The sequence below is a fragment of the Adiantum capillus-veneris genome, chromosome 8 (assembly GCF_014529385.1).
Source record: "Adiantum capillus-veneris isolate H3 chromosome 8, ASM1452938v2, whole genome shotgun sequence".
Classification (NCBI taxonomy): Eukaryota; Viridiplantae; Streptophyta; class Polypodiopsida; order Polypodiales; family Pteridaceae; genus Adiantum; species Adiantum capillus-veneris.
This window is the reverse complement of record NC_140938.1, coordinates 97,537,671-97,557,402: the sequence shown is the minus strand read 5'-3', so window position 1 is coordinate 97,557,402 and position 19,732 is coordinate 97,537,671. Positions and strand designations below refer to the sequence as shown.

Here is a 19,732-nt window from a genome sequence, read left to right as displayed (position 1 = left end):
CGATTATTTACAGAGGCGGACATTGACGATGCTCTTCAGCGACCAATGCAATACTTACTCGGACAACGCCCGATGCCAGGCATCCTCGGGCATGGATGATGATGATGATGATTTTCAAGCTGACGATTTGAGTCGTTTGATTTTAGTCTTTCGCTTTACTTCATTTTATTTTTGTACTCGGACATTGGATTAGATCCACAAGGATTGCATCAGTTTGGTCTCATAGGTCATTTTGGCCTTCTGAAGACGTTTAATATAACATTCCATTTCATTTCATCTCTCTCTCTCTCTCTCTCTCTCTCTCTCTCTCTCTCTCTCTCTCTCTCTCTCTCTCTCTCTCTCTCTCTCTCTACCAGTTATTCTTGAATCGGGACTCGCGTGAGGCATGGAGGCTCTTCATGAGCACTTCCCCTCCCCCCCTCCCCCCCCGCCATCACTTCTACAGAGGCTTGGGGCCAGTATGCATCATCTTTGTGCACAGTTTCTGGACAGCCGCCCCTTCCCGACCCCCTCGATCCATGCCCATACACAAGTGCTTTTTTCACCGCTGAGATGGTGAAGAAGGCCATTGACAGGATGAGGACTGGGAGAGCTAGCAGTTATGTTTAACCGTGCGATGTGTGAGGGCTTGCCTGATACTTGGAGCCTATCTACGATTGTACCTATCTTCAAGTAGGGAGACCCTATGGAGCCTGGGAATTATCGCACTATCATGATTGGACACACATTGGCACGGTTGTATACATCCATTCTTGAGCAGCGGCTGAGTAGATGGGCCAAGAGGGAGGGAATACGTGCAGTTGGGCAGGCAGGGTTCAGGAGAGGTTTTTCTACTCTTGACCATATCTTGACACTCAGGGCCATCAACGAGGAAGGCAGATCCCATGGGAGACGGATCTATTGTAGCTTTGTGGACTATAGCAAAGCATTTGACATAGTAACCAGAGCTAGATTGATGCGCAGATTACAGGAGATAGGAGTACCCACAAAGCTCATTTGGGGGATCATGGCATTGTACAAATTAGTAGTAGGGTATCTACGCACCTCAGAGGGTCTATCTACACCGGTTTACTCCACTATTGGGGTTTATTGGGGTGAAGCAGGGCTGCCCGCTCCCTCCTACTCTATTTGGTATGTGTGTGGATGAGGTTTCTGAGACTACATTGAGAGAGTTGGTGATAGAGGTGCACCGCTGGCAAGGACATGGATTTCGCTATTGTTAAATGTTGATGATATTGTGTTGATCTCCGAATCTCCGGAGGGAATGCAACATCACTTGGATGCTTTGCATAGGTTTTCCCATGAAAGTGGTTTGTCTGTCAACCTTGGTAAAACCAAGGTCATGGTATTTTATACCACCCCACAGTGGATCAGGAGGTCAGCGCCCACATTCACATACGGCCAGGAGACAATGGAATATACAAATGCTTACACTTACCTTGGAGTGGTTTTTAGTGGACCAGCATTTTCATTGAGGAGAGCAACAGAGACAAGATTGACCAGAGCCCATTCGGCATTGGGTAGATTGGAGAGGATGTGTTCACAGGTTCAGTTTCGGGAGCTTCGGACGAAGCTTTGGCTCTTTGACACTAAGTGGCTTTTGCATTGCTCTATGGAGCTGAGATATGGGGGCCTTGATTGGATCATCACGGGAGGACAAGTCGCATTGACGGATGGGGAGACATGGAGAAGCATCTGGTCTCTATGATCTCGCGGCTCATTAGAGCCAAGGCTTCAATACCACGTGCCATTATCCGAGCAGAGCTAGCTGCCTCCCCACTAGTGGTTGAGGCGCTCACCAAATCTATCTCCTTCATACACCGCATGTGTGGGAACTTCCCAGAGACAGATACGCCCGCCTTGCACTTGAGTCCTCTCGACAGTTAGCCATGCAGGGAGATACAACATGTTGGTATGGGGAGATGACATCGTGGTTCCAGGTGCATGGGTTCAGTATAGATAGATTGCTCCCCTTCCAATACTCATTGGATGCACCCTCTCTGACTCTTACACAGTCCGAGATTGCCAGGCTCATCCGCCAGAACCTGACTCAGCTAGACACCAGGAGGATATGGATATAGCCAGTACAGGAGCTGGGCACCAAGATGGCTTTCTACAGAGAGCATCTTCTCCAACTTACGGCGGACGGTTTTGTGACGAGGCCCAGATACATGGACACCCGCTTGTCTCATGGGATATGGTGTGCTATTGGCCAGATACGCACATCTTCACACCAGCTGCGGATCGAGACTGGGAGATACAGCGGAGTACTAGCAGAGGCCAGGACATGCCCCTTATGTGACATGGAGCCTAAGACAGAGTTGCACTACACATGCCACTGCCCTGTCTATACGAGATACGAGGCCGCTTCCACTGCTTGTTCAGAGAGGGCTTTGGAACACTCTCCAAAGTCATGAGGTACGAGGATCAGAGATGCCTGGGGTTTGTTTCTGCTCGAGCTACGCAGACACAGAGAGAGCATGATGAGAGGAGAGGCGAGCCAATCTTAGAGACACATCACGGACTTCTTTAGAGCCGACACTGGACACCCGGAGGAGCTACTATCACAACAGATCTTGTCGCCTCACACCAAAGGCACATTGATCGACTGAGCTGGGGAGATCCAGACGCCCACGACTGCGGAGGACTACATAGCATAAATGGAGGCTACATCAGAGGATTCACATCACTTTGGCCCAACATGCACGACGCCCGGTCAGACTGCTGACCATGGAGGAGATTGATGAGATCCGCCGGCGATCGATGCTGGATCTCTTGTGACTTGTGATTTAGCTATCCCAACTAGCTGCTTAGTTCACACCTACCAGTTTAGGATTCCATAGTACTTATTTTATCATTTTGTCATTTTGTTACTCTGACTTTGTATCAGATCCACCACATTGTAACGCTCTGGTCTCATAGGTCATTTTGGCCTTTTGAAGACGTTAATATAACATTTCATTTCTCTCTCTCTCTCTCTCTCTCTCTCTCTCTCTCTCTCTCTCTCTCGCGCGGCAGATAGGGGTTGGATTAAGGTTCGTGCGGCAGACTGTGGGCAGGAAACTCGCGCGGCAGACAGGGGGCTGGAGACTCACGTGACAGCTTGCGGGTAGGAGAGGACTCACGCAGCAGGACTAGGTCGCTCTCTCTCTCGTTCGCAGCGCACACAGTTTCTCTCTCTCTCTCTCTGAAGCTCTGGGGAGGGGCAGGTTTGGCGCGAGGCTGAAGCAAGGCAGTGGTAGCGCGTAAGGTGCAGCTCCACCCCCTCGCAACCCCCCCCGTCCTGCTGCTGTAGTAAGCTCGTGCTCAGGTGCAGCAAGGCAGTGGCGGGTCTATCTCAGCGCGAACAGGACTGCAGCGACCAGTAACACTGCCGCCCAGCACCACCAGCCCATGGGGAGGGCACACGGACTGCAGCGACCAGGTATGAGCTCTTCGTCTCTCTCTCTCTCTCTCTCTCTCTCTCTCTCTCTCTCAGCGTGAGCAGCACTGCAAACACTGTGCAGGCAATACAATAGGCTTAGCGCACAGCCCACAGTCCCGAGTGCCATCGCAGGCCTTTAGGAGTTTTCAGCCTTCCCATAATTCCTGCTTTGCAGCACAGCAATACCACAGTGTTCAACGGGGAGCTCCTAGCGTTTCCTTCGCGAAGAATTGTTGCATCAGCATCTGTCGGTCGGCCCAGTGTTGCATCAGCATATTGCAATAGGTTCGTGCAACCGAAAGTAAATACCATTCCGGCAATGGAGTGGGGGGCCCTTGGAGGAGGGTCTGGGACCCCATCTGGTGTATGTCTTTTGCGAAATGGTAAGTGAGCCCGATACATCTCTTGAACAACAAAACATGGAAGCAATCTAACCTGCAATTGACCCTGCACAGGACACGAAAACCGTCCATGTCTCGCCTGTTTGCAAATTGCGTGCAAAGGCAACCTTCATGCTCACGAACAAGCGGATGGCGCAGATGGAGAGGGAAATGAAGGAGTGGAAAACAGAGATGGAAGGATGGTGGAGGGAGAAGGCCAACCTCCTTCAGATAGTCTTCAATGAAGGCGCACAATGGAAGAAGGAGAAAGAGAGCCTTAACGCAGAAATACAAACACTCAAAGAAGAAGTCTCAGCCCTCAAACAGGCGAACCCAAACGCCGAGATACGGACACTCAAAAAAGAAGTCTCAGCCCTTAAACAGGAGCTTGTTGATAGAGTAAGCAGTGGACTAGAGGAAGGAGAATTTCAGCCCTCGGTAATAGATGAAATCAAGGAGATCAAGGAACAGGTAAGGATGATCACAGAGGAAGAGAAACTGAGTGTGGCAAAGACAGCTTCATGGGCGGAGATGATAACAAGGACACAGAAAAAGGCGGACGAGGCCGAAAAATGGATTGAGGTCGCCAAGAAAGGGAAAGGTCAAGAAACCCCTTGTACACCGACGCTTATCAACATGACCGTCGAAGAGGAACAAAGAAGGCGGACGCGAGCACTACATGTGAGAGTGACCGGTTACAAGGACATAAACAATGTGGAGAAAGAGGTCACAAGCCTTACATCCATGATGGGTATGGAGAAGCCTTTGCACACAAAGGCGTGGAGGGTTGGTAAGAAAAGTGATGGCACGGGAGAGTCTTCAAAGGGGAGAGCTCTCATACTACGCTTCCCCTCGTTGGAAGAGAAGAAGGAATTCTTGAGGAAGAGGCCTACTCTCAAAAAGACAGGTATTTTCCTCAGTGATGACCTGACTCTCTCACAGCTCGCACATATGAGAGAGGTAATGCCAGAGATTTCAGCGGCAAGGGAGAAGGGAAAGATAGACTTTTACAGAGATGGACGGGTGGTGATTTTAGAGCGGCGCACTGCATGACGGTGCGAGACCTATGGGACCACACTGAAGATAGCTACCTGGAATTGTAATGGGTCTATGAGGTTGGACGTGGGTGCATTTGAGGACAGTTTCAAAGACAAGGATATTGTATTCTTCTCAGAGACTCATCAGGCCCCTGGACAGGCGATGCCACAGTGTAGCGCGGATAATGTGTCGTGCTCTCTACAGTGTGGGTGTCCCCAGTGCAATGTGCGTGACAATCTCACTCAACAAATGAAAACTCTCTCAAACAGAATGAAACACAGAAACAACGGATAACAACACAGAAACAATGGATAACAACAGAGACACAACAGTGGACCAGAACATGTGGACTCGACTAGCTCCAAGAACCTTGTACAGACTCTGGCGTGGCAGCACACTCCGCTCCAGCCCAGGACTCACAGGTACAAATGGGTGTCGAGGCTCAGATGTGCAGGGATGGTGAAGCAGTGCTCTGTGTAAGACTCTCTAGACGACTACGTGCAAGATAAGATAGAACTATCCCAAAACGACTACTGATATGTACCACCATAGGAGCCACCAACGGCCCATAAATGTCCAGCCAGCTAAGTCTATCTCCAAACTGAGTGGTGGTGGTGACCTGGCCACGACGTCCACTAGACCACCGTAGGTACCCTGCCACGTGTCACTCCCAGCCAAAGGGTCCGTCCAGTGTGAACCAGACCAACTGTAGCTAACTGTCCAACTGCCTGTCCTGTGAAGTGACACTGTAGCAGGCTACAGGTTGCCCGCCACAAGACTGGTCACCGTCTCGGTGAGCCAAAACTGAATGAAACTGGTGAGCCAAAACTGAATGAAACTGCAAAAGTAACTACATGTACTATGAAAGATGAGGTAAGAGCACAGTCCTGTCACCCAAGGGAAAGGGTCGTCCCCACTGCTGCTCCAGAAGCTTCCGGCTCGGGAGGAGCTATCAGATCAATAGTGTAACCATGCGGTTGCTGTCCTGTGCTTTGCATACCTTGATTTCCTGTGGTTGTACCAGCCATCTGCTGCACAGCGGATGGGAGTACCTGCCCTGAAGTGAACTCCGGACGCCTAGTAACGCAACCATGGCGGTGTGCACCAGTAGCACCATCACAGCAAGGAACACTCTGGCTCTGCATGTGTGGCATCGGGATCTGAGACTCTTGTTGAGTGAAGTACTGGACCTGGGGCTGTGGGTAGTGTCCCATGAACTGCTGAGAGGGCTGAGAGGGACCTGCTGGGTAGTGTCCCATGAACTGCTGAGATTGCTGAGAGGGACCTGCTGGGTAGTGTCCCATGAACTGCTGAGAGGGCTGAGAGGGACCTGCTAGCGCTGCAAAGGTGGCTGGACTCTGGACCTGTATCCCTGGCCTAGTCCATCCATATCCCACAGTAGCCTGGGTAAGCCTGTTATCATACATAAGCATTTCTTGAAATCCTTGCACCTGTGCTTTGAGGTCATCAATGATTCTCGACTTTATCTTCAATGCCTGTTGTAGTGCAAAAATCGTTGCATCTCGATCTGCGATGGCACTCTCGGCAACTCGCAGGGATCCCTCCATAGCTACGTATGTGGCGGAGTGATGCTGGTGGGTTGCAGCTAGCTGCTCCACGCCTAGCTCGATGGTGGCAATAGCAGCTCTGGAGTCCTGAAGCAACTTCTCTGAAAGCTGAAACAGAGAAGTGGAGTCGGTCCTACCTGAAGATCCCTCAGATGGATGTGATGCTGGAGGGCGCACATGAGGCATTGCGGGCGAGCTAAAAGTAGGTGCAGATGGTGGCACAACCGGCGAGCTAGAAGTAGGGACACTCGGTGTAGAAGGTGCTTCAGAGATTGTTGTTGTAGGTGGAGCGAGTGATATGTTGACCGATGTATGAGTGAAGATGGGAGAAGAAGGAAGAGTATCCTGTATGGGTGAAGTGACCATCCTCACTTGAGGAGCGGCAGTAGACACTGGTGTCGGCACAGCAGAACCAGGTGTAGCAGTGGACGTATGACGCTGAAGATGTACCTTAGTCTGCTGTCTCTCAGAAACTGGCAAGGAGAGTAGAGACTTCACTGTATCCTTCATCACTTTCGCCTTGATCTTCTTTTTCTTGGTGACTGTGGGGTCTACTTGCATGCTCACGGGTTTCCTTTTCCCTTTCGAGGTTCCCTGTTCCTCATCCACTTCATTTATGTTGATAGGTATGTTTATGATCCATGCCAAGAGAGGCGCCGCAAAACATCTAAAAGTTAACTGCACAGACTGCACTTGGGCCCGAAATCTTTTAGCCCTAGACTGCAGAGAGCTGAAGAGAATTTGGTGGAATCCACATGGGATAGTGTGGATTAAACAGTATAGCCCGTCGCAGTGGGAGAATGTAGTGAGAATATCTGTTTGTACCTTGTCTTCTTTGGCATCCCGAGCCAGAAAGTAATACCTGAAGATTGCGAGAAGCCGTCTGTTTCGCTCATAATTTGGGTGACCCGAGCTCAATAGCTCTTTACATGCTTGAATCGTCGCGTCCTTGGGCAACAAAGAGACAGTGCGAGTAGTAGACTTCACAGCTGGAAAGTTGGTCATACCCATGGCATGGCCAAGCCTTGTAGCTGTTAGCTTGTGGCCCCGGACCTTTGGAAAGTTTTTCAGCATTTGATGTATCAGTTCTGTTGGAATAGTATCAGGTAGATTTGCATCAGCCAATTCTGTGAGACCCCGAGTCCTTCGCTGAGCAGTCGAAAGCACCTCACTGAGAGATGGTCGAGGTTGCTGCATATGAAAATGTAATGAAAATGCTGTGCGATTTTTTGAAGAAGCAGGCCTCTTGATCTCATGAGTGATAATTTGCGGCTTTTCTTTTTTCTGAGCCACCTTTGATTGTTCCTCTGGATCACTGGAAGCACCTGACTCTGAATTTACATCTGAATCCTCAGATGCTGCTGAGTCTGCTTTGTAGCTTTCATCACTTGGGTCACTGGAGGTAAAGTCATCTATGTCATGGCTGCTGCCGCTTGCAGATACTTCATCTGCCTCGCTCTCTAATTGTTCAACCCGAGCTTTTCTCCTCGTCATCTCTACCTTTTTCTTGCTACCCTTGCCAAGGTGAGGTCTGATGACAAACAGAGGATGACAAACAAAGCCGCTAAGTAGCCAATGGAAAAGTAGCAGGATGCAGACAATTTAGATTTCTCCGGCTAACTCGTTAGGCTGGGCGAGTAATTTAAGGTAGGGTAAATTCGAACCAGGCGAAAGAGGGCGGTTAGGGCGAGAGGGTGCTGGGAGAGGGTAGGGGCTAGAGGGGTTTAAGTAAGGGTAGGAGGCAGTAGGTAGGGGCGAGGGGTTGGGAGACTAGGGTTTATTAAGGTCTAATGGGAGTTAGCACAACAGTAGCAAAGTGCTAGCAGATACAAAGATAGGATAATTTTGAGCAGGTACGAAGACAGTACTCAGATAAAGAAGGGTATTAAGGCTGGCACTGATCATTAGTAGCCAGCTTTGGAGCACCAAAGAGTACTTTCCCCCTTTCTTTCTTTCTGCAGCAAAGCTGAAAGTTTATTTGCACCAAAGGTTTTTTTTTTTTTTTTTTGCGGCAATTGGAATCAAAAGTTCTTTGCCAAAACTCTGCCATATTCTCTATATAGATAGCCTCAATCGTCGTCTAAGCAGTCGTCTAAGCAGAATGCCCAAGTAGATTCCACTTTTTTCAACTGAACGAAAAAACACTCTGACTAGAAGCTTGACTGATAGCAGCAGTTTGGAAGGACCTTAATATTTGACTGCAAATAACACTTAGGATAGAAACAATTAGAGGAGCGACTGAACTGTTGAAGTTCCGATAATATTCAATTACCAGGAGGACTGAGTGGAGAAAAGATATCTTAGAGGAGAGGTGGAAACTTACCAACATAGCAAAAACTGAGACAGTAACAGAACATCTATTCTGGTGGAAAGCTAGAGGGGAGGAGAGAAATGGGCCATCGAACCTACAGATGGCGGAAAGTTGCATACCCTTTACTCAGAGGAGTAATAGCACTTGATTCTGGAGCCATTTACCAGTGGCAAAGGGACGACTTCCAAAGTGACTAACTGGACAGCCCCCTGTGGCAAAACCTCCTGTACTCTAAAGGGCCCTTGCCAAGCTGGAACCAGCTTCTTTGCTTTTTTCAAATATTTTGCTTGATAGAGTAGCACCAATGTGCCTTGCGTTATTTTTGGCTTTCTGAGGTGGCGATCATGCCACGCTTTGCGACGAAGTTGTTCCGCTTGCAGAGCACGAGAAGCTAAAAGGCGGCTTTCATCCAATAAGGTGAGACGGGAGATAGAGGCAGACTCCATGCCCCCACTTGCACGCAGACTGCCCACCCTAGGGGAACCGGAGTTGAACTCAAATGGAGCTATGGCTTCCAAACCGAAAGCGAGTTGAAAAGGCGTTTGATTCGTTGTTGCTTTGAAAGATGTGCGGTATGCCCAAAGAGTGCCGTGCACAGCCTGAGCCCACGATGCTGGATGGAGATGACATGCTTTCCTCAGTAGAGCTATCAGAACCTTGTTGGTGCTCTCGGCCTGTCCATTGGCTCTAGGATAATAAGAGCACGACTTGCGATGAAAAATCTTGTAATTGGCCAGCAAATTTGAGATCATGTTATTGACAAAATGAGTGCCTCTATCACTGGTGATCTCTAAGGGACATCCAAATCTGCATAAAATATTTTCATATAAAAATTTGGCCACTGTATTGCTGGTGCAATCCACTGTCGCTAGTACCTCTGCCCACTTTGTTGCATAGTCTGTAGCCACTAGCAGATATTTGCGATTACCTGGTTGAGCCGGGAGATATATTGGTCCCACGAAGTCCACACCCCATCTCTCAAAAGGTAGCCACGCCATCGAGACCTGCAAAGGGCGGTTGGATTGCTTACTCGGCTTCGGTCCACATCTCTGGCACACATCACAAACCTTAGAATATGCTATTGCATCCTTAAAAATGTAGGGCCACCACAGACCACTCTGTAGTATCTTCTGAGCAGTGATGTGACCAGGGTAATGGCCACCAGTGGGACCATTGTGGACATCCTCCAGAATATGCTCCACCTCATGAGGTGAGACACAACGCTTCAGAACACCATCTGGTCCCGCCTTGTAGAGCTGGCCCCCGATCAGAGTGAAAGGCCTGGACTTCAACAGCAATCTCCTCTTTTGTAGTGGGGATGCCCTCTCTGGGTACAGCCCAGTAGATAGAAAATATAGGACCTCGCCGTACCATTCCGGTGTTGTATCTATTTTAAAAAGACTGCTATCTAGAAAGTCATCCGCAATCCCGGTAGCTTCTTCGCCTGTGTAAATGCGAGAGAGGTGGTCAGCCATTACATGATGCTTACCAGGACGGAGTACCACTTCAAAATCAAACTCCTGGAATAGGAGGAGCCATCGCCATACTCGACCTGCAACCTGTGGCTTATTAAGCAGATAGCGCAAGGCATGGTGATCAGTGATAACTGTGAAGTGGACCCCTAGCAAATAGTGACGAAATTTGTGTAGAGCATACACTATAGCCAATCCTTCCCTCTCTGTGGTGCTATAGTTTCGCTCTGCTTTGGTGAGCAGGCGACTTGCATAATGTACAGGGCGATCCAAGTTGAACTCTTTGCTAGGCTGAGTCAGCACAGCACCCACAGCCAGCAGACTGGCATCTGTATGCACATGAAAAGGTAGGGCCCAATCCGGGGCAACTAGAATAGGCGCTTCAGTGAGACGTTTTTTGAGGTATGCAAATGCTTCGGCCTCAGGTGTTGACCACCGGAAGGGAACAGCAGCACTGGTGAGCCGGGTCAATGGTTGAGCCACCTGTGCATACATACGTATGAACCTGCGATGATAGCCGGTGTGGCCCACAAAGCTCTGAACACCTTTGGGATTTATGGGAGGAGGTAACTTCAAGATGGCCACTATCTTCTCTGGGTCCGGTGCCAAACCTTGAGCAGACACCACACGGCCCAACAGTGTGCCCTCTGTGACCAAAAAATGACATTTGTTCGGATTGAGCTTCAAACGTGCCTCTCTGCACCTGAGGAAGACTGCAGAGAGCTGAGCAAGATGCTCCTTTAGATTTTCTACTGGGGTCGAACACTGAGCACCCGAGAAGGTGGAAAAGTCATCCATGAATATGCGAAGGTGATCAGTAAGCAGAGGACAAAAGATGAGATATACTATGCGATTGAAAGAAGGCGGTGCATTTTTAAGCCCAAAAGACATCCTAGTGTAGATGAAAATACCCCAGGGAGTCACAAAAGCTGTTTTGATTTGGTCGTCAGGATGTATTCCTAACTGATTGTAGCCGCTGAACCCGTCCATAAAACTATACAGTACATGGCCAGCGACATCTTCGAGGACTCTCTCAGTAAAAGGTGTCGGAAATCCATCCGGGATTGTGACCTTATTCAGAGCCCGATAGTCGACACAAACTCGAATTTTGTTGGACTGCTTCTTTGGGGCAATAACCATAGGAGGCAACCGTTCTGAGTGCTCTACTGGTACAATAATACCTGCTTCTTGCATCTTTTCCAACTCGATTTTGACTGCTTCTGCATACTTGGGATTCAGTTTGTAAGCAATAACCATAGGAGACAACCATTCTAAGTGCTCTACTGGTACAATAATACCTGCTTCTTGCATCTTTTCCAACTCGATTTTGACTGCTTCTGCATACTTGGGATTCAGTTTGTAAGCACGTCCTCTGACCGGCTTAGCCCCCTCAACCAGAGGAATTGTGTGGACTCCTAGCTCTACTGGGATTCCTTCTAAATCGTGGTAAGACCAGGCAAACACATCTTTGAAAGAGCGCACGAAGGAGATTACCAGGTCGAGTAGAGCGGGGTGATTCCATAACCAAGTGGCTAATAAGATGGGCTGATGGCTGTCAGGGCCTCCTAGGTTGACCTCTCTGACTGGGTCAAGCGGTGCAGTGGTCGAGGCTGCGTCAGGTGGAGAAGATTGTGCCGCCTTTGTTAGCCTTTGGACATTATGAGCTGGCGTCTGATCAATGTTGAAATCAGCATACTCTTCCTGCAACCAACCTGATGGAAGCTCTGCAAATGGTAAATCCTCAGATACCTCAAAGTGCTCCGGCATGGGTGGAGAGTCAGATGGAGTATAGGCTAAGGAGGGAGCTGGGGTGTTGGCCAACTCTTGCAAGGGAGACTTTTTCCCCCTTCTATGGTGGGTTATAGGCTCACCCAGGCCGACGGTTTCCATCAAGGGAACCTCTGAAAGATGGGCACCAGAGACCGGTCCACTTGGTTCTAACTCACTTGAGACTGGTCCACTTGGTCCACGTGGTTCTGGCTCACTTGGCTGACTGGGATTCTTGGTCTCAGGTGTAGCTTCAGATGTAGGATCAGGGGGATAGGGTGAATCTGTTGGCAAAGGTTGAAGAGAGACTACATAGCATTGCATCGAAGAGGTGGCTTCTAGCCACTGCAGTAAGTCTTCATCGGACCCATCGGGAGGGACCGGCTGGTCCAAGTCAGGGTTGGACTCTACTGACAAAGAGCTATGCTGAACAACCGGATCCATACCTCCTTCGAGACGAATTTGTTGCATAGGAGAGCCAGGAGTGTGTATCCACATGGCGTCGGTTCCCCAGTCGTGAAGTGCTTTCGTATGTCGCAACCATGGCCTACCAATCAGCAAGGGATAACCTCCCTCTACCAGGGGAAGATTAACTACCACAAAATCCAAGTTAAAAGTGAAATCTTGTACCTTCAGAGGCACCTTGTCGACTATGCCCACTGGGTAGACTGTTCTCTGATCAGCCAATGTAACAGTGAAAGGAGCAGGTCAGGTAGGCTTTAGACCTAAGGCCATCATAGTGAATTCGGGCATCAAATTGATTCCAGATCCTCCATCAATGATGACGCCGGATAGCTGGTGCCTAAGAATAGATACAGTGAGGCGAGAACTTTTATAATCGGTGAGGGGAGCAGATGGATAGGAAATCAAATAGGACTCTGAGGGATGTACAGGGAGGTGCCTGCCACTAGGCCCAGCCCCCGGGTACAGAGACTGAATGACTAACAAGGTGTCACTTCTAAGTGTTGCATCAAGCCTTAGCATGTCGTATAGTGACACCTGCTGAAAAGTATTTTTCAAGATGGCTTCTACTGTGGGCTTGGCGCCTTCGAACTGGGCTCCTTTTGTGACCTTAATCTGTTCCAAATCAGCCACTGCTTCTAAGAAGGCTCCATCAATGTCAGATAACAAGGAAGTTGGTTTGCTCTGAGCAATTGGGAAGGACTTGTCCTTTGGGTCAGGTAGACCAGAGTGAGGAAGTGGAGACTGGCGAGGTGGACCTGTGGGTAGACTGAGACCAAGAGCTGCTCTTTGTGCCCGAGTAAGGACACCAGCAGGCTCCTCCACTTGCAGAGGCTTAACCACATGAGTAGCAGGTGAAGGTTGAGGCACGGTGTTCACAGTAATCAAATTTATCTTCGGAAAGGTGAATTCGGGCTGGCTCTGAGTCGAGCCTGAAGACGTGGATGCCCTTTGCTTGGGACAATCTTTACTGTAGTGATCCTTCGAATCAGGGCAATGACGACAAGGAGGGGACCCCTCGGGTAAAGGACACTTGCTCTGATAATGCCCATATTCTCCGCATCTGTAGCAGAGTATGGGCCGATTGGAAGGACGAAACGGGGGACGAGGTGGTTGCTGCATGGAATTTGAGGCTAAGGTGTAGAAACTTTGGGGAACTGAGGGAGTACTGGCATGGTAAAAACTGTGGGGTGCAAAGTTGTTGTGCATACCTTGCTGCATAGGGGGTGTTGTCAGCAGAGGAGGCAACTGGTTTTGATGGCCGTAGGGTGAGACCATGTTGGATGCAGGTGCTAACCCTTGTTGGAGAGAACCACCAAGATTTTGTTGTATTTGACGCAATCTCTTGAGGTAGTAACAATCTTTATCCTCATGTCCAGCTTTTTCACAGAAGTGGCAGTAAAACCGAAGGGGGCATTCCTGTGGTGGGTGCCCTGGAGAGCGGCATGAGCTACACCAAACCATAGCCTTAGTCTCTTGCTGACACTTGAGCTCTTCTAACTCGCGCTTAATCTGTTCCAATGCCTCATTATGTGTAGGCTTCTCTTGTCTAAGAGAGAAGGACCTCTCCTCTTGAAGAGCTCGTTGTAGCTTTAGGGCTTCTAGTTCCCTACGTAAAGAAGTTAAAGGATCAGTAGGACTACCTTCCGAGAACACAGAGGAAGTATCTATTTGAAGAGAGTTGTTGAAGAGCTTCCTTGCTCCCTCTATTCTAGTAGCAGTTGCGATGAACTCGTCGAGAGTGGCGTCGGGTCGGAGACTCTCTCGGAGTTTTTGCTGAGAAGTTTTGGGAAGCGCCTTCTCCACCCACTTTTTAATCATGAATTCACCGGGTTGTTGGGGAAGCTTGGCCACCAGCGACTTAGTTTTCGTCATAAGCTCCGCAAAAGTCTCCTCAGGTTTGAGCACCATGTTGGCCAACTCATCCAACACCTTCTCCTGGTAGTCACCTGGCCTGAAAGCTGCACAGAACTGCTGTCTTAAGGCTGCCCAAGTTGCAAAATGGTTCTCTGCAAATTGGCTGTACCATTTATCTGCTAGGCCATCCAGGGTGGATGGAAATAGTACCAAGTAAGCATCTTCTCTGTTCAGCCCATGTCCCCTACAGAGAGATACAAATCTTCTTGTATGGTCGTCAGCATCTTCTGAAGACAGCCCTTTGAATGTAGGGAACTTGATGTTCACCTTGGCCAAAACACTAGCTAGTGGCTCCATGATTTCTTGCTGAGTCTGTTGCACAGTAGCTTGTTGTAGAAGAATAGGAGAGAGCTTTTCCGGAGAAGGTGATCGCGAAGATGGGGAACCTGATGAAGGAATGGATGATGTGATATGTGGAGGTATAGCTGATGAGGTTGAAGGATTTCTACAAGGTGTCAAAGGTCGTCTTCTGTGATAGTACTTCAGAGGGCTCAGTAGTGGGCTTTGACGCTCAACTGACCTCCTTGTATGTGTCATACAGTGACCTCCAAGCCAACCAAGCTTTGGGCAAGAAACATTGAACTGGCCGAAGATTGGTCTAGACTCTACTAGACCATACTAGACCAGACGAGTGTCTAGACCAGCTGGACCAGGGACGAGGAGGACTAGACCAGGGTCTAGACCAGACAAGTGACTAGACCAACTAGACCAGGGTCGAGGGGTCTAGACCAGAGACGAGGGCAAGCTGGACCAGGGCGAGAGGGGACCAGACCAGCAAGGCGAGAGACTTAGACTGCACAGGCGAAGCGAAGAACCCAGCTGCTCAACAGAGTGAGACTTCAGTTGAGGTCCCACCGTGATCGCCAAAATGAGAGCACCTGTAGCGCGGATAATGTGTCGTGCTCTCTACAGTGTGGGTGTCCCCAGTGCAATGTGCGTGACAATCTCACTCAACAAATGAAAACTCTCTCAAACAGAATGAAACACAGAAACAACGGATAACAACACAGAAACAATGGATAACAACAGAGACACAACAGTGGACCAGAACATGTGGACTCGACTAGCTCCAAGAACCTTGTACAGACTCTGGCGTGGCAGCACACTCCGCTCCAGCCCAGGACTCACAGGTACAAATGGGTGTCGAGGCTCAGATGTGCAGGGATGGTGAAGCAGTGCTCTGTGTAAGACTCTCTAGACGACTACGTGCAAGATAAGATAGAACTATCCCAAAACGACTACTGATATGTACCACCATAGGAGCCACCAACGGCCCATAAATGTCCAGCCAGCTAAGTCTATCTCCAAACTGAGTGGTGGTGGTGACCTGGCCACGACGTCCACTAGACCACCGTAGGTACCTTGCCACGTGTCACTCCCAGCCAAAGGGTCCGTCCAGTGTGAACCAGACCAACTGTAGCTAACTGTCCAACTGCCTGTCCTGTGAAGTGACACTGTAGCAGGCTACACACAGGTGATGGGATACAGATGGGAGACAGCTCATAGGACAGATGCGAGATCTGAGCATGGGAGTAGAGGTTCAGGAGGAGTAGTAGTGCTATTCAGAGAGGAACTACACCATTACTACATATTGTACGAAGAGATGATCATGCTAGATATATGTGGGTGAGACGGAGAGTTGACACAGGTCAATTCCTATATATTGCTATATGTTACTTTCCTCCCAGTACATCTGTGTATGCTGTATCCAGAGGGCAATCGCCTTTCTCTATTCTAGATGATGACATATGGGAGTTTTCTAGGGATGGTGATATCATTCTGCTAGGGGACTTCAATGCCCGAACGGGCAACTCACAGACAGTCTTCTACGACACTTCAAATGAGATGCTTAGAGAGCTGGATGTGAGTGAGTTGGGACTTGACAGATGCTCAGATGACAGAGAGCGGGCAGAGTATGGGAGATACCTCATGGAAATGACGACTACACATGGATTAGCCATACTTAACGGCTTACAACGATTTCCTGAAGCAGCCAGTTTCACATGCTTCCCACACAGACATGGGGCCAGTACAGTGGCTTATGTTATGACACAACCGAGCTTTGTCCCCTGCATTCAGGATTTCACAGTGGGAGCCAGGTCTGTGGGCATAGCGGTAGATCATGCTCTCTTGACACTGTCCGTTAAATTTCAGTATAGTACAACCCAGACGTCAGGAAGCAGGTCACACACCCGCTATACATTTACTCTAGAGACTGATTTCGTTTATACAGAGGAGATCTGGGACCGTCTATTGGAAGGCACAGCTGGTACAAATGATACAAGCCTCTCAGTGGAGGAGTGCACCACTCTATTGGCTGAGACACTGCATGGGGCTGCATCAGTGGCATACCCACACGCTCACCCGGGCAAGAGACGACATTCTGGGAGCATGCCCCAGAATAGTTGGTATGATGAGGAATGCAGAGAGATGAGAGCCCAGCTTCAGAGGAATCTTCTTTTAGGAGTCATCACTTACAGACAGTCTCGGATTGCTTTCTGACGCCTTGTGCGACAGAAGAAGCGAGCTTACCTAGATCAGATGGATTTAGACTTATATCAGATGTTCTTGAGTAGGGACTCAAGAGAGGCATGGCGACTCTTCCATGAGCACTCCCCTCCCCCAGTGATTACTTCACCTGATGTGTGGGGCCAATATGTGACATCATTATATACGGTTCCTGGACAGGAACCCCTTCCAGACCCTACCAAGCCTTGTCCAGCTACGAGCACTTTCTTTACACCTGAGATGGTACAAAGGGCCATCGACAGGATGAGGACCGGGAAGGCATATGATCATGACGGTCTAGTGGCGGAGCACTTTATACATGCCAGGGATATGCTGATGGAGGTTCTCGCAGTGTTGTTCAATCTGCCATGTGTGAGGGATTACCTGAGACTTGGAGGTTGTCTAATATTGTGCCCATCTTCAAGGCTGGTGACCCTACAGAGCCTGGGAAATACCGCACTATTATGGTTGGACACACATTGGCACGGTTGTATGCATCTATTCCGGAGCAACACTTGAGTAATTGGGCAGAGGGCATGGGTGTACGAGCAAAGGGTCAGGCCGGCTTCAGGAGGGGTTTCTCCACTCTTGATCATATTCTGACACTCAGGGCCATCATTGAGGAGGGCAGAGCACATGGGAGACGGATCTATTGTAGCTTTGTGGATTTTTGCAAAGCATTTGACATGGTACCAAGAGCTCGATTGATGCGCAGACTGCAGGAGATGGGGGTGCCCATCGAGGTGATTTGGGGGATTATGGCTTTGTACAGATCAGTGGTGGGACATATACGCACTCCGGAAGGGGTATCTGATTTAGTTCACTCTACTATTGGAGTGAAATAGGGCTGCCCATTGTCTCCTACTCTATTTGGTATGTATGTTGATGAGGTGTCTGTTTACATTGATAGAGAGGGTGACAGGGGTGCCCAGCTGGCAGGGACGTGGATCCCATTGTTGCTATATGCTGATGATATTGTGCTGATATCTGACTCACCAGAAGGTATGCAACGACATTTGGATGCACTACGCAGTTTTGCAGAGGATAGTGGACTGTGTGTAAACCTAGGTAAAACCAAGGTTATGGTGTTTAACACCACACCGCAATGGGTCAGGAGATCAGTACCTACTTTCAAATATGGTCAGGAGATTGTGGAATATACAGATGCATATACTTACCTGGGGGTAGTCTTTACTGGGCCGAGATTTTCTTTGAGAAAAGCAGCAGAGACTAGACTAACTAGAGCTGGTGTGGCTCTGGGAGGAATGGAGAGGATGTGTTCGCAGGTTCAGTTCCAGGAACCTAGGACAAAGTTATGGCTCTTTGATACTTTGGTTGCCTCTACTATGTTATATGGGGTGCAGGTTTGGGGACCTTCTATAGGCCAGGATGGCTGGAGGCGTATGGAGAAGCCCCTGGTATCTATGATCTCTCGGCTGACTAGAGCCAAGGCTTCCGTACGGCATGATATCATTCGAGAGGAATTAGCTGCCCCCCCAATGGAGATTGAGGCGCTTACCAGATCAATCTCCTTTGTACACAGTCTGTGGGATACTACCAGAGACAGATATGCCAGGGTGGCTCTAGAGTCCTCCAGACAATTAGCTCTTAATGGGGATACATCATGCTGGTATGCACAGATGGCATCATGGTTTCAGACACATGGTTTCACCATGGACAGGTTGCCTCCTTTTCAATACTCTCTATAGGCACCCTTGAGGTCTCTAACACGAGTCGAGATTAATAGACTTATTTGTCAAGATCTGATCCAACTGGACACGAGGAGGACATGGATAGAGCTGTTACAGGAGTTGGGCACAAAGATGGCTTTCTATAGAGAGCATCTTCTCCACCTCACAGGGGATGGGTTTGTGATTCGACCTAGCTATATGGACACGCATCTTTCTCATGGTTTGCGTCGTGCCATTGGCCAGATACGCACGTCTTCACATCAGCTCGAGATTGAGACTGGTAGATTCAGAGGGACACCAGCAGATAGCAGAATATGCCGCTTATGCCATCTAGAGCCAGAGACAGAAGTACATTACATATGTCATTGCACTGTGTACTATGAGATATGAGGCCGTTTTCATTGTCTATTCAAAGAAGGTTTTGGGCCTCTATCTAGGGTCATGAGTTATGAGGATCAAAGGTGTCTTGGGCTATATCTACTTGAGTTACACAGGCATAGAGAAACTTTAATGAGGAGAGCTGAAGAGAGACAACCCCAAAGATAGATCACAGATTTCTTTACACTAGATATTGTACACCCAGAAGAACAGACAGAGGAGCAGCCAACTGTGGAGAGGTCTACCCGCACTACTGGCATTCTCATAGACCGAGCATTGGAGCTAGGGAGATCTAGACGACCCCGATGGAGAAGAGGAGCTACACAGTTTTGAAGGAGGCTACAACAAAGGATTCGAGCTATACTCTTTCATCGTCTAGAGTGCAGATGAAGATGGATCTCTACTCCCCTCCCATATTGTCTTCACATTGTACTGCTTAGTTTAGGATCCCGCAGTATTTATATTTTGTTATCCTAGTTTAATTTATTTTGTTAATCTGACTTTGTATCAGATACACCGCATTGTAACTTTCTGGTCTCATAGGTCACTTTGGCCTTTTGAAGACGTTAATATAACATTTCATTTCTCTGTCTCTCTCTCTCTCTCTCTCTCTCTCTAAGTGGCAGCAGACACTAGATTGACTTGTGCCTATGCAGCCCTAGGCGGTTTAGAGAGGATTTGTTCGCAGGTTCAGTTCCAGGAACCTCGAACAAAGCTCTGGCTCTTCGACACTTTGGTCGCTTTAGTTATGCACTAGGGGGTTCAGGTTTGGGGACCATCTGTTGACAGTGCTGGATGGAGTAATATGGAGCGGCC

General features: G+C 48.9%; 1 protein-coding gene and 1 pseudogene across 1 annotated transcript in view; one reads left to right on the top strand and one right to left on the bottom strand.

The window, feature by feature from the left end:
* Nucleotides 1-19,732, bottom strand: part of LOC147452614 (putative LRR receptor-like serine/threonine-protein kinase At1g06840) — a 123,157-nt gene that overhangs the window by 17,661 nt on the left and 85,764 nt on the right. The window lies entirely within an intron of this gene.
* Nucleotides 11,959-19,212, top strand: LOC147452615 (uncharacterized; annotated as a pseudogene).